Genomic DNA, 14,432 nt, shown 5'->3' with positions numbered 1-14,432 from the left:
AAAGCAGAGTGTTTCCCTTGAAATGGATAGGAAGATCTGATGAACATACAACGTTATTTAAATACCTGCTGTACATTTTTGCTTTGTCCTGGACACAGCCTTTTCTAAACCTGTTGTCTAGGCTTTCTGAATCCACTTTCTCTCCTTGACTCCTGGTGTATAATAAAAAGCCCAATACTATCGTATCAGATTTCAGGGAACAGCAGTCACAGGAAAGTGTGTTACTAGATTTGGTTGTTTCAGGCACAGAGCTGGGCAGGTGAGAGTTACTCTGAGTGCAAGTCATTCACCCCCCTGCAGTGGGAATCATGCCCATCATGGTGCAGACACATGGTTCGCAAGTTTCTTCTTTACTCTTGGCTGTGTTGGAATCTGCAGTAAGTTTCTGACTCCTACTACTAGGGTGAGAAAAGATGAGAAACCACGGGAGCAGGAACTGCAGTGGTGTGTGAAGAAGGGCCAGTGCAGGCTGGGTGTAGAGATCCCAGCTTGCCACACCTCTTGCATTAATTCATGCTGCTAGGAACTAAAAAGGTGAACATATTGTTATGGATCCAAAAATAGCTATTTGGAACAAAATGTCTGAGAATGGAAGAACACCATCTCAGCCCTCTCCCTGTATGGTTCATGCTGTTTTGTGGGACTCTAGGACCTTGATTTTTGGAGTTTTGGCCACTCTTGGTCCTCTTCTCAAAGTTGCTGGTGTTGGGTGATGTCATGCTGATTCCAAATGGGCTACCCTGTGTGGGGTTTGTCTGTGGTGCTGAGCTCCCTGCACCAAAGACTTTGATCTAAAGCTTGTCCCCCTTGCCTGGACTAATTCCTGTTATTTTCTTCTGGAAGCTCTAACATAATGTTCAGCTTAATCAGAGGTGCCTCTGACTAAGGATAAAGAAGGGAAAATGTCTTAGTCTGGACCACTCTCTTCTGTGTGCTCTTTTCCCCCTATCGTGGCCGTCTAACTGATGGTAACATCTGCATCCCAGTGAGCCATATCATCACAGATGAGGAATCCAAGGCACAAGCAAACTTGGGATCATTCAGCAGGCCAGGGATTAGAGGTGAGAATGGAAAGGAGACACTCCAACATGCTATCTAGCTGTATGTTACCAATGCAGCATTAATTTAGCTGTTTCAGGAGATGTTTGTCTTAATACCCGTATTAATAATGGTGTTCTAAGATAGTAGAAGTTGGTAAGAGAAATCTTAACAGCCAAAAGAAGTGCTTATTTAGCCTAATCAAGTTTAGCAATCAGCATACGTGAAATTCTATAGGCAGCATATTTTCAATTTATTTTCCTTGTTCTCCTCTTTGCAAGCAAGCCATCATAGAGTTAGCAATTGTCTACTGCAACAGGCAACTTCTCTGCCCATCCACAGACTATAGGATATTTTAAGAATTTCATTTATAATAGTTGCACTTTTTAATAACCACTTTAAGACTCAATCAATTTTATATATCAACTCAGAATTTTTCAAAAGGCGATACAAAATTAAAAAATTGTAATGCGATAAGTTTTCACTTAGCGTATTTTGATAACTTTAAAAATAACTTCCAAGCAGCTGGCTAGTTCTACAGAAATTAACCTGGTTCTGAAACATGAATTTGTACAGGCTTTTGTTCTGAAAATAATGTGGTATTGAGCCATGAGAGCTTAAGGTGTCTCTTTTTTGAAGGGGGGTAGATGGGGAAGTCCAGTGATTTAGTGACTGAAGAGAGTTGCCACTTGCGTGAGCTCCATCCCTAGGGATATGACCTTTTTAATCCTCTTTAGTTAATGTATTGGTGATCTTTACTTAGGCAGAGTAAACAGTGCTGTTCTGAACAAAGGGGAGGTCATGCTTCCTGCATTACACTCTGACCCCGGGGTCACGGCCTTTGTTCACTTCTCAATGGGAATTGCTCTCCGAGGGCCACCACAAAACGGAGAACTAATTTCGGCACGTGCTGCCGGAGAATGGCAGAGTATCAGGTTTGCCTCAACCCAACCTCCGAGGGCGCCGAGCTCGCCGCCAGAGGAAAAGTCAAACTATTTCAAAGAGGACCTATTAGCTCTTTAATTACCAGTGGCCGTGGCACTTAATCCCTCGTTGAACTAAATATATTGCTTGGGTCTTCCCCCTGTAATTCAATTGCTCACTTTTCAGCCTTTAATTTATTTTTTTTTTACCCCTGACTGGATTCGTCCAAAGGAGGAAGCACGGACTAGTGAAAAATAGCGATTTCTTCCCTTAAAAGAAAGTGCAGCATCAAACTTGGGCCTCTGAGGTCTCAGAATGAGCCTTGTTTCTCAGCCTGGAAGGAAACGTGGTGCTGTGTCCCAGAAGATTGTGTTCAGCACCTTTCCCGTGGCTTTTTCTGTGTGTGGCAGCAGTGCACACACGCACAGGGCCCTGTGAGGCCAAGCGTGCAAGCCCGGGGTACTGAGCCAGAGAGAACTAGAACTTCCTCATCTTTATCACTGATTTTATGCAAAAAGGCTGGGATTTTCTTTTCTTTTCTTTTCTTTTTTTTTTTCTTTTTCCTTGGCTTTGAAAGTAGCTGGTGGCAGAATGTGATGCATCTCATTTTTAGGTGCTGTGACTAGGGAACGTATATAAACATGGAAGCTGAGATAAATTATCTGAAAGACTTGCATACAGAAAATCACCACCTTTTACCAAAAGTTGATTCTTTTAATCTGTATGCTCTTTTTGCTCAGCAGTAAAATCTGTGAAATACAATTTTTGATCATAAAACAATTTATGATCAAACGCATAACTTCAGCCAGCATATAGCTTTTCCACATTTTTTCTTTCTATCAAAAAAAAAAAAAAAAATCCCAAAAAAACCCTAACCAAAAAAACCCTAATTGCTGATGACAGCCAAGTTGTGTAAAACACAGCAGGGTTAGAACTGAGCACAAGGAATCTGAGTGTATTGGGGGGAGCTTATAATGTTGCCATCACAAAAATAAATAACACTACAATAGAAAACTTTGGAACTTCTGTGGCTGTCAACATGAATAGGATTAAGGTAAAAATGTGTCTTTGCATTCCAGTTATTTCAGGTAAAACATTGTGTCCTTCTTTAAGTTTTCTTGCAGCTGAATTATTTAAACAAACACGTCTAATAATCTACTCTTAGACTTAAAAGTATATTCTCTAATGCAGCAGAATGAGCTCTTTTAACAAAAGCAGTGGCTGAGCAGCTGAGCTATCGTGCCCTTTGAGTGAAAACTTGCATTCAGAGCTGAAGCAAATGTGAGCAGCAAGTGATGCTGACTGCAGCAATACTGAAACCAGCCCTTCTGTGTCCCTTATTTGTTGCTGGAAATTCTCAAAGTCCAATACTTTTAGATTTTTTTTATTGGAAGATAGAGTAAAAATGTATATTTACCTGTTTCCCACTAAAAATAATATTGTCAGGTTGACATAAGTCTATTACTCCCTTGTGTTACTTAGTTAAAATTAATATGTTTACTAACAAACATACGAAGTCCATCCCCTTTTATATTTTTTTTTTCAGTACTAGTATTGCTTTTCTGTTATATGTAGGATTTTAGAGACTAAAAAGAGACTCAAGGCAATGCTATTTGCATTATTTTGGGGTTTTTTTCTTGCCTTAAAGCACTGATGTGGTTGTGCTTTCTTTTGAGTCAATGAGCTGTAGTACAATTTTAAAATGTGGATAGGATCTTGGAGTTTAAAAGGAAAAAGTTAAGAAAATACTCAGCCAGTATTCGAATTTTAAATGCTTCTTTTTCTTTAGAAAGATATTGGAACCTTACAATAACTATAGGATGCCTGATGAAAGGGAAAACTAATTTTTTTCAGAGTGTGTTAAACATTTCAGCATGCAATATGATAATTTAGGATGCCGTTGTAGAAGTGCCTCTTCTGAAAGATCCTTAGTGAAGTGAACCTTTTGGAATGCTTTTGCTTTGAACGTTCCTGAATCAGACCTCTCAGGATTTTTTTTTTTGGTGTGTGTGTGTTTAGGTTTATTTTACTGTGTAAAAAAGAGCTTTATCTGTGGCAAGGTTTCGATTAATAGAATGAGCAGAGAATAGTCTATTTTATTGTGTGAACTTGCTTGGAATAGCATTACTATTTCTGGCACTTATTTTTCCAGCTAGTGTACCTGGTAAAGCTTAATGGTGGGTAAGATTTCTCTCATTTCCGAGACAAAGATGTTGCTGAAATTAAAACATGAGCTTCTAATTTTGGTATCAAAATTGTTTCCAAATGTGACCCCTGCGGTGAAAACCAAGTAGGAACCGTTCATATTTAATAGCATTCTCTCTTTAGCAACTGGTGTACACTTGTCTGTACTGTTTTTAATATGAAACCATTTCTGTTTCCCTGTTGATTTCTTTGATTCTCTGGACCATTGAAATATATCAGTTTAATATATCATGAAACATTTTAAAAATAATCCTATAGAACATGAGGATTGGTCAGGATTTAGGTGTGCTGTGGAAATTACGAAGCCCGTTCTTTACATTTTGAAGATAAACATTTTTCTAAACACTAGGATGTATATTCAGGCCTAGTGTAATTCAGCAAAATTAATTTGATATGAATGCTTGTTTTCCTTATTTGTCTTGTGTCAAAATCTGTTCTTGTGCCTCTTTCCATTAAATATTTGAGTAAAAAGAAGTGTGTGAAAGTGTAAAAAAGCTACCTGGGTGCAGATAGCTGCATATCGTATGTTCATGTGTGTGTGGTTTTTAAATTAATACTTGGGTGAGCAGAAAATACAAGACAGACGTCAGTTGCACCTGTAAAAATAAAAAGGCAGCTTCTCTGGGAAACTGCATTGCTCAGTTTTTCTGTGGTAAGAGGATCCCTGCGTTTTCCACTGACGTTAACCCCTTTGGAAGGAAAAATGCATGACAGCCTCAAAATGGTGCTCTCTGTTAGGGAAAGGCAAAGATGAGCTGGAACTGTGCACTAGCTCAGTCACAAAAGGGCCTTTTCTAGTAGATTTCCAATCATTTTCTTAGACTTCTTAAACAGTAAACATGTTTCTCCTATAGAAATGTTTCCCCTGAGCATGGGATCCCCATGTGCTACCCAAACAGTCGTGTAAGTGCAGTTTTAAAGCAAAACTGTTTTTTCAAGTCCCCACAATGACTCTGAAGTACCTGTTTTGCTTTCCCCTCTGAGCTGAACGCTCAGAGCACTGCCAGCTGAAGGCTGGAACATTCTGGTCTACACATGCAGTGCTTTATTCAATGAAATCCCTCAGGTTTATGTCAGTCTTCCTCTGGCATCCAGGTGTGGGAGCCAGGTCCTGCATCCAGGCAGTCCCAGAGCAGGGAGCTCCTTCTCTGATGGTAGGAATGAGTTGTTACGGTAACACCGAGGGATAAAATTCCTGCTGCTGTAGCGCTGCTACAATCAACTTGTTTTATGTAGTTCTTACTCTGTATTTAAATTGTGTTAATGTTTTTAAAATGTTGCATTTATTTATATAACTAGAAAAACAATGGTCCTGAACCGTGCCTTTCATTGATTTTCCTGTTGTAATTCAAATGTAATCCTTCATTAGTAATTTTTAGGCTGCGTTATAAAAATATTATAATTTCTATTGTGCAGAATTACATAATGTTAATTTAGAGTCTTATTCTAGTAGTATTCACACTTACTGGACTGTGCTAGCATGAGACTATAACTGCATACATACACATACATACGTGTATCCAGTGTCCCATACTGCACCCACGTACAGAAGAAGGGACAGAGTATGTGATTTTGTTGAAATGATTGCTGAGGGGGGTGGAATTGTTTCATTTTATTACAGATAAATGACAGAAGTAATCTGAGCTTCAGACATCAACTTTAATTTTGGTATTTGGCCTCAAAATTTTTTGAAAAGCAGCTGTATTTCTAATTGAGTCAGGGAGACTTCTCCACGTCAAATGCATTCACATTCTCCTGTTTCCAAGAGACAAAAGATCCGGGTTTTTCTCCCTGTACAGTTTTCTTACTAAATTACTTGTTTGCATTAGAAAAAATACTGTACAGTTTTCTTGAAATTTTTGATGCATCAGAAAAAAGTCATTGCATTATATTTCTGTTGGTAACTTTTTCTGGGAATATACATTTAAGAGCTGACCTTTTAATATTTTAGTGTTTTGATCAGCCATCTAAAATATTCAGTAAAATGCTTTAAGGCCCTAAGAAAAAAAATTGCTAAATTTGAAACTTGAAGTTACCATGGATTTGTCACAGACATCCCCTGGGATGAACTGAAAAACATAGTTCGCTGAATAAGTCTGGAAGCAGGTTTTCACAATTTTGCCCCCCCCCCCCCCCCCCTTTTTTTTTTTTTTTTTTGCAATGCCAGTTTGCCAGTTTTAGCGTTCTTGCTGAACTTTATTAGAGTAGACAACATAGCAAAAACTTAATTTGGTCTTTTCCTTATAAAGGCTTTTGTGTTGGTAATAAACTTCAGTAAAGTCGCCTTTATTAAATTATGGCACACGTTTAATCGCGTGGATGCCAATTCGTCTTTGAAACAGCAAAACGGGAAATCAGGGGGGAAAAAAAGGATACTTTTTGCACTGAATTTCTGCTTTGCTAACAGCACCAAAATGACCCTCCTTTCTAAAATGCATTTTACACACCCATGTGGAGTGAGAGCCCAGGACGAGCACGGCCTCATCCCAAGCCTTGGAATTGGCCCTTTCTGTCCACAGGGAGAGAAGAAACCTCTGGTTATATCACTTGTGCCTCTGTGCAGGACAATTTGTTCACTGCAGCTGAAATGTAGCAGAATTATGGTAAAGATGAGTTTATAACTTCAGGCATTCCTTTGAAATTCATGAAACTTAATGATGCACATGTGACAACTCCAGTAAGTGTGACACGACAGACAGACAAAAGACTCAAATGACACCATTCACGGAACACAAATTGTATAAAGTAGTGTCCTTTTTTCACAACTATATATTATACCTGCAGGTGATACCAGGAGAGTAAAAGCCTGTATTTATCTGGCTGGATAAATACAGGAATACTTCCAGTAGGTTCATTATTCTCTTGACATTATATTTGATGATAACAATGTGTCAATATCGTTCATGTTGGGAGGGTTTATTTTTTTTTCAAGGGAGAGGGATTTAAATTTACCAGTGCCAATATACTGTACCTGTGTGAGGTTCCAGTTATCCTTTAGATAGCCAATCTAATGTGCACCTTATGTACCCTATATTTTACCTTTAATGGGCTCAAAAGAAATGGTAACTTGAACTGTAGAGCTGAAGTTGGCCACATAAATACATCTGAAACTAACACTGAACTCACAAACAGAATTCTGTATCTACAACCATTTTGGATTGTCTCTGTGTGTAGTAAGTAATTGGAGATATGCTATGAAAGTGATACTGTACTGGAAGTCCCTTTTTATTTTCTTACAGTTCATGCAAATTTTTCATCTTTGCTAACATTTCACTACCAAAAAAAAAAACCACAAAGGAATTTGTGCTGTATGTAAATTTTGTGTGCATTGCAATTCACTTTGCTCAAGATTGTTGTTGGTGTAATTAAAACATAGATACTTAATGTAAGAGAACTTGGTCACTGGACTGCTCTTGAGTAGTTTAAAAACCTGTAAGTAATTTATGATATAAAGGAATTTTAAGCCCTTTTAGAAATTGTAAGTTTTCAAGAAGATTTCATCATGTGTATTTGCTTACTTTTTGCAACTTACCGCTCTCTAAAACCAAACTTTTTTTTTTCCCCTACTGTGTTATTTTTCCTAGATACTCTATTTTTTACTATTTTTTTTTTTTGCCTCTGCAGCAGCCCATTTTGCGAGGCACCCGGTTCTGAGCAGAGGCGCCCATTAGACGGAGGGAGCGCTGGGTGCGAGCGCGGCGCTCCCGGGCGGAGCGGGGTGCCGGCCGCACATTCCGGGCGGGCCAGCCGGGCTCTCGGGAATGCCGCCCGGCAGGGAGCGAGCTCTCCGTGCGGGGCTGCCAAGGAGCCGCCGCTCACCTGCGCCCGGGCAGCGGGGCCGCCGCTCCCGAGGCAAGAATACAGTAAAAAAAACTCTTAAAAAAAAAAAAAAAAAAGTTGAAAGATAAACAACATTATGTCGATAGCACCCTTAAAAACCTGCTCGTGCAACCGCCCATTTAATGCCTTCTTTCTTGAAAGAAAAAAAAATTAAAAAATAAGTCACTCGTCCTAGTGCCAGAGCTTCACTTATGTTGATAGCGGTTTAATGCCAAGTTTTCTGTACAACACTGTTGTTGAAGTTTATACAGTACAACAGTATTGTTAAAGTACAGTGTACTGGAGGAAGTGTTTTTGCAAAATGCTTCATGTTTTGAAGGGAAGGGTGTAGAAATACATTCAGCTTGCTTTTACAGTTTAGATCATTTCAGAATTGCCTGTTTGGTATTTCAGTGTTGTTCCCCCATAATTTAGTAGGCCACTGATCCACTGGAATTAATGCAAGTTATACAGCAGTAAATAGAACTTTCTTAAGTGACCTGCACAATGGCACTATGTGTAATTGCTGTCCTTTCTCTGAAGTGTGCACCCCTGTAATCCCCAGACTGGTCCTTTCAGGGAATGGTGCACAAGACTGCTTTGCTTTTCTAGTTAGATTTTAATTATTTTTATTTTCAATTCCTAGAGAGTACCTCTAAAAACAAAAGCTGTCTAAATGTTCAGTAAAATTATTCTTCGTGTTTTTTTTTTTTTAAATAATCTCCACTGGAATTATTTTAATGATACAATAAAATAAAAAAGAAGGAATTTACACTTTTCTGGATAACTTCATATTTAAAAAAAAATTTATTGGATTATAAAGAAAAAAACAACCTAAGAATGCACCTGATCATATTTTATTAAATATTTCTGAAGTCTGTTAAATTACAAACCACCCCATATTGCAAATGAGCTGTATTATCTGGAGAGCAAAAAATCATGATCTGCTTAGAGGTGACCTCAGTGTGGATGTCTCTGTCATACCAAACTGAGAGGAAAGAACAAGAGATGCCACTCTGAGTTAAAATACAAGGAAATTAATTAGTGTTCATCAGGAGTATTTATAATGAGTTTCTAATAGACAGAACTTGAGATAAAGGAAAAGTAAGGAGATATAAAATTCTGTAATAGTATAATCTGTGGTGTGAAAATACTGGCTTACTACTCTTTGCATAATTTGAATTTATTCAGGGATGATGAATCTTAAAATAATTTTTCCACCTCCCTTTTTTGGAGTTTCATTTCTGTTAAGAGAAACTTACAAGTTGAACTTGAGGTAATTGTTTTCCTGTTTCCTGAATCCTAATTTTTTAGTTCTGCAGTAACCTAAAGTTAGACAACTTTCAACCTTACTTCACGACTGTGGTGACAGACAGAATGCATTTATGTGTCTCCTTGAGGAAGGGTGGCTTTGGGTGGATGAATACGAGCCATAATTGTGTAAAGGCGAGGCACTTTTAACCCTCCAGATGCACCAGAATTATCCCCATTAGGAGCAGGCAAAAGAAGGGATGAACCTCAGCTGTTTTCACATTAACAAAAAGTGAGAAACGAAGGGGCAGGTATGGAAAGTAAAGAACAAGAGGACCTATGTTTAATATAGAAAGTAGAAAAATAAATAGGGAGTGAAAAATCATGTCTGAGAAACAAGGGGGAAAGTCATTCAGAAAGCTGATTAAATACAAGTAAAGCACTCTGAGCTAAGAAATTTGTCTACGTAAGTCCAGTCCTTCCCTAAAAAATAGGTCTGTCTTTTATATTTCATTGGCATTAAAAGTTGTTGACTGCACTGTTACGTGTAATCTCTTTTTTTCTGTGCAGGGTTAACATTCTCATCTGTGGATGTTCTGTTAAAATAAATACTATCAGGAATGTCATGCCATTATTTTAAAACAAAAATTATAAGAGTTTTAGGTGGATGTGATGACTATCTGCTGCTAAGGCTGTTATCCAGAAATTTTTCTTGCTTTTACTTTTTACCCACCCAGAATTTATGCACATCCTCTGCATCCACAACCTATATGCAATAGAGACCAGTTATTAGAAGAGGTCAGAATTACTGGGTGTCATTTTACCGAAATAAATATTTGTGGGAAAGTTACTGTTTAAATATCTTGTCAACTGTGTCCTGATAATCTCTAGTATGCTTTTACTATAATTCCCTAAAAATAAATATTAGAAGCATTTTGTGGTTTCACACCATTAAATAAAAAAAAATAAGTTGGTAAGGGAAAACCATAAAACATATATTTTGCTTACAGAAGAAATGTGTATTCTCCTCAGAATGCTGGTGGTTGAGCATTTTCTGGAGATCTGAGGCTGGATGGAAATGGGTAACAGAGGTTCCCTAAATTCGCCTCGGCAGGAGTCGTTGGAGCTCGGAGAAACCCACATGTGCCACCCCGTGCCCTCTGGACTTGGCTGGGGCTGGGCATTTTGGGAGCAGGGCTCGCTGCTGCCAGCCCGGGCTGGGGCTGGGCTCCAGGGCCCGGCTGCCGCTCCAGCTCGGGCAGGGCCGGCCGTGCCAAGCACAGCGCGTGAGGTTCCGCGGCCGCCTCGTGAGCCACGATACCTGGGCCGTGGGACAGAGCCTTTGGCAGCATCTTGACCACAGCTGGGCACTGAAATGCTGCACTCGGGAGGTTATGGAAGGAGGAAATGCATCTTGGAACAGCCTCCGAGTGTGAAACCCTCTGCTCCATTTTGCTGGAGAGTGTGTTGGGGAGCAGCCGCTTTGGATGGGATAGAGATGTACATCTATGGGCTTTCTTTTTACGTTGCAGTTTTTTCTATCACCTCATGATCAATATTTAGTGGAATAAAATATCAATTAATACACTGTTTTTCCTGAAGAATATTTTACAAACTTTGATACACATGGTATTGACTTTTCCAATCAGTTGAAGCTGCCTAGCTGCTTTAAAAGTATATCAGGAAAGCAATGATAGCATAAGCAAAATGAATAGTAAGTGAGAGGGTCAACTATGACTTTCTCTAAGTAACTATCTCATCCCTTTTTTCTTACAGTAACATATTTTCCACAAAGAAGATTCTTCAAGGTTGAATCTTGTACAGTCTCCTCCCCCTCTCCACCCTCCCCCCCCCCCTCACCCCCCCCCACCCAGTGCAGGGCAAATCAAATGCTTGACAACGTTTTTTGTTAGGAAAGCACATGAAAAAAAATTTTGAATATACCAATAACAGAAAAAGTCTCTATATTTTTATTGCAAGAAGGAGATTTCATTGGCTGAATGAAATGGCGAGATGTGACGCAAAAGGACACTTGGACGATGGAAATGCTGATGTATGCCAAAGCAGGCGCACCAAGAAATGCTGTTGCTATGAGAGAAACAGAGGGAGAGGGAGGGAGGGAGAGACCGTGAGAGAGCAACTTGTGGAGGCCTTAGTTTTCCTTTTTGGCTTATAGCAGAGAGACTGCAACGTCTCCCGTTTCTAGCAGGGAGGGTTTAGGAGCTTCCAGTGGGTATTTTCATGAGGCTGAGCATTTAGAGGAGAGGAGGGAGATGAGAGAGATGCAGGTCACCTTAGAGCACAAAAGCAATTGGAAAGTAGGAGGCTGTATGTACTGAGCCAATGATCTGTGCTATGATAGATATACAAATTAGTACGGCAGATGAAGCAGCTTAGCTCATTATCCACCTGATGGTACTGAGACTTACAATTCAAAATGACAGAATTAAAATGCAGGCACACACACACACACACAGACATATATTTATAATGACCCCACCTTTTCATCTTATGAATTATCCAGCTGGGATACCGACGTCTCTTGTGTTATATTCTTAAAGAGCTGCAATAAATTCACCTTGTGAGTCCATGAGCCAGAAAAGGGGGGAAATAATTTGCAGGAATTTTTTTTTTGTCTATCTTCTTCGGCAAGGGGGAAAAAAGTTTGTGCTATGAACTTAGCCTAGCAGCTTCTGGAACGTGAGCCAAAAGGGGCAGGAAGTTGTTTTACAATAGCGTTACAGTGATCTGCCACAAATGGAAAAAGCCAAATGTTGGACTCGGCAAAGAGAAAAAACATCCTTCTCCCCCTCGCTTCCCTCCTCTTGCCCCTTAAGAGAGAAAGAGGGAAAGGAACGCTGAGCTAGAAGTTCTTTTTTAATTACTTCTTGTAAGTAATTGAAAGATTATCTTACTTGCGTATTCCATGGCAAGCAGGAGGGAAAGAAGTATCAAAGGGACGTTTAAAAAAATGCACTTGGTAACTAGCAACGGGACTTTTGGCACAATTCCTTGAGTTTGCTTGAGGTTATGGAGGGGGGATGGGAAGAAGAAAAGCAAGTCGACGCAGCACGTTTTCTTTAAAGAAGGGGAGGGTGTTTGGAGGCAAAACTACATAATTTTTTCTTTTTTTTTAAGGAAATGTATGTTGATCTTCTGAAGCTGAATCCTCAGGCATTTGTGGCCCGTCCTTGCAGCCTGGTATGTTTTTTGTGAGTGTGTGCGAGCGCTCTCAATCAAACAGCAATCATGGCAGCTGTTTTTCTTCCAGCACAGCAGTTGAGCTGTCTCGCCCAAATGCTTATCAGCTTTTGACTCGGTGCCAAGAGAGTTATAAGGGCCAAGCAGCCTGAGCTTGGCTGTGCAGCTGGTTTGGAAGTAAGGGCATGAGAAAAAAAAAATCGCAAAGTTTTTCTGTCACATACAGTATTTACTTTTTCAAATAGCCATTTTCAGCTCGGTAGGTTGGGGTTGGTTTTGTGTGTGTGTGTGCTGTAGTTCGTGGTCCTTGCGGACTGCTGTGTTACGCAGAGCGGTGTAGGTGTGTGACTGCAGAGAGGAGCCTCTTCTCTCCGTTTAATCCCGGGAGATATTTCCGTAGAAACCACCCCCCCACACACACACCCCCACCTCCCCCAATTAAAAGCTTCATTAGCCGCACTGCCCTGTCAAGCATATTGCCATAGCGTGGGTGCATTTACATTCCAGCGCAGCGCCTTTCCTCCCATCGCTGCCTCTCTGCCGGGTCCCCTCCCTGCGGCGCCGTCCCCATCGCAGCCCCCGGCCCGCGGGGGTACCCGGCGGGGGTCGCAGCAGAGCCGGGCTCGGTGCGTGTCCGTGTGCCCGTGGCTGCGGGGGATGGAAAGGAGCCTGTCCGCGCAGGGCCGTGCCGCTTTCATCATCAGCTCCAGCCCGCTGCGTTTCGCTGGCTCACGTCGTCCTCCTCCTCCTCCTCCGCCAGACTGCTCCAGTCGCTCACAAGAAGGAGGCTGGACTCTGGAAAGGCGGCTGCTGCTCGCATTCTTGCTGCAAGGGCCTCCCCTTCAGACGGCCTTTGCCAGAGCAGAACTTTTAAAAATGCTACAAATAGGATCTTCTTTTTCTTCTGCTTGCCTGAGCCCTCCTCTCCTCTCCCAGCGTTCCCGAGCGGGGCTGGTTCTCGCTTCTCCTGCGCTGTACATCCCAATGCAGAGGGCAAAGCTCCGAGGGCTCGCCCCTCTGCTCATCCCTTTTCCCTCACTCCCTTTTCCCTCTGTTAAGGAAATGGATTCCTTTGCCTGAGCAATGACTCGGGCTTTGCAGGTTTGTGTGCTCTGAGGATGAGAGCTTTTGCTGGTGATTTTCCTCCCCGGAGTCCCAGTGCACAGTGCTGCTCAGGGAACGAGCCTCTTGCTTTCTCGGCCTTTCTCTTTAGTAGAAACATATTTTTAATGGCTGTAGGTATCTGCACCATGTGAAATAGGGCGTGTGATATCCCTCCAAACCCCTTGTAATTGGACCGTGGCTGAAAAGGAAATATGGGGGGGATGTCTGGGGGGCAGGGGGTGCACAGGCTGTTTCGTCCTTGCAGACCTTCCCCCCCCCCACACCCCCCCTTTTCTCTGCTGAGGAGGGAAAAGGGGATGTGCAGTAAAATGCCGTCTCTGGGACAGGTGCCAGCTCCCAGACAAAAGAAGTAAAATAGGCGGTAAAGAGGGAGGGGGGGTTGGGGGGGGGGGAAATTAATAGGCAACAAAAATAGGAATCGAAAATCTCCGAGAGGCTGGGCTGGCGAAAGGGCTGGTGCCCGACCGGCCTTTTTGCTGAATATTTTCTGTGCGATGGGTGGGAAGGAGAAAGTTGCGGCACACTTTTTATTCCCGTCTCCTCTGCAGACGTTTGGGAGCGTGAAGGGAGGATGCCTTTTTTTTCTTCTTTTTTTTCTTCCCCCCCCCCGCCCCCCCCGCTTCTTCTTTTCCCTCCTTTCTGCTGAATTATTCATATTGTCAGTGGTGAAGCCAGGACTATTAGCATGCATCAGACATGCTGTTTGTCTGTTTGCTAACATTCTTCATTCAAGACTTGTTAACTACCAGACAAGCTTAACACGCTTCTCTTTTTTCCCCTCCTCTCCTCTTTCCCTCCGTCTCTCCCCCCTCGCTCCCTCCCTCGCTCCCTCCCCTCTCTTCTCCCTTCCTTTCTGCCTGCTCTGCTCC

General features: G+C 41.5%; 1 long non-coding RNA gene across 1 annotated transcript; it reads right to left on the bottom strand.

The window, feature by feature from the left end:
* Positions 1-11,189: 11,189 nt before the first annotated feature.
* On the bottom strand, positions 11,190-13,168 carry LOC121332859. Its single transcript, XR_005952210.1, has 3 exons — positions 12,939-13,168; positions 11,738-11,800; positions 11,190-11,325 (listed from the first exon to the last, which is right to left on the bottom strand). It is a non-coding gene; the product is annotated as an uncharacterized LOC121332859 (long non-coding RNA).
* Between the last annotated feature and the right edge of the window lie 1,264 nt (positions 13,169-14,432).

The sequence above is a fragment of the Onychostruthus taczanowskii genome, unplaced genomic scaffold (genome assembly GCF_017590055.1).
Source record: "Onychostruthus taczanowskii isolate IOZ18803 unplaced genomic scaffold, ASM1759005v1 scaffold15, whole genome shotgun sequence".
In the NCBI taxonomy this organism is placed as follows: Eukaryota; Metazoa; Chordata; class Aves; order Passeriformes; family Passeridae; genus Onychostruthus; species Onychostruthus taczanowskii.
Note: the sequence above shows the minus strand (reverse complement) of the source record. Positions and strands in the feature narration are given on the sequence as shown.